Source organism: Penaeus monodon, chromosome 21 (assembly GCF_015228065.2).
Source record: "Penaeus monodon isolate SGIC_2016 chromosome 21, NSTDA_Pmon_1, whole genome shotgun sequence".
Classification (NCBI taxonomy): Eukaryota; Metazoa; Arthropoda; class Malacostraca; order Decapoda; family Penaeidae; genus Penaeus; species Penaeus monodon.
Genome location: NC_051406.1, coordinates 11,936,304 through 11,936,953, shown reverse-complemented (window position 1 = coordinate 11,936,953; position 650 = coordinate 11,936,304). Strand labels below are relative to the sequence as shown.

Genomic DNA, 650 nt, shown 5'->3' with positions numbered 1-650 from the left:
GTAACCGCCACCCCAGCCCTCTTCTCCATTTTCCATTCCCTCAGAAAATCTAAAAAGAAAGAAAAACAATAGTCGGTATCTACGTTAAATGGCATACAAAGGCAATTTACCATGTGACGCTCTGAAACACAAGGCACTTAACCTTTCTGGTCATATAAGCAGCGCCGAGAACAATCTATCATGGGTGAGCAGTAAGAAAAAAACCTTCGTTCTTTATGCTCCGTTATTGTCAGGGATTTTTCTTTAATAACGACGAAGTACCAGATTGTTATTCTCGGAAGTGTATATAAAGGGCTAATTGAACTACGGCGTAATTTAACCGTAGAGTTTATACACAAGGCTTTGGGGTATCTTCCTTGTATAATGTGTGGCCCTCAGAGACTTAATCTAATTAACAAGTGCATGCAATATGTGAAATACATTTCGAGTTTATTTTCAGGACCATTTTAAGCTTTAATCTTTAGTTATCTTTATACAGGATCATGATATTCACAACAGTAGTTTCTTATGACTTTTCATCATTAATGGAAATTTAATTTCATTATTACATCTGATATTACACTTTTTAGCAGAACGAATGTGAAAGCGATCGAGTGAAATAAGTAGAAGAAACAAGAGATGTTAGTTAAACTGAAGAAAAACGCAGTAAA

General features: G+C 35.4%; 1 protein-coding gene across 1 annotated transcript in view; it reads right to left on the bottom strand.

Moving 5' to 3' along the window:
- The window catches only part of LOC119586221 (cardioacceleratory peptide receptor-like), a gene marked incomplete at its 5' end in the record, with an annotated part of 29,763 nt that overhangs the window by 18,499 nt on the left and 10,614 nt on the right, over positions 1-650 (bottom strand).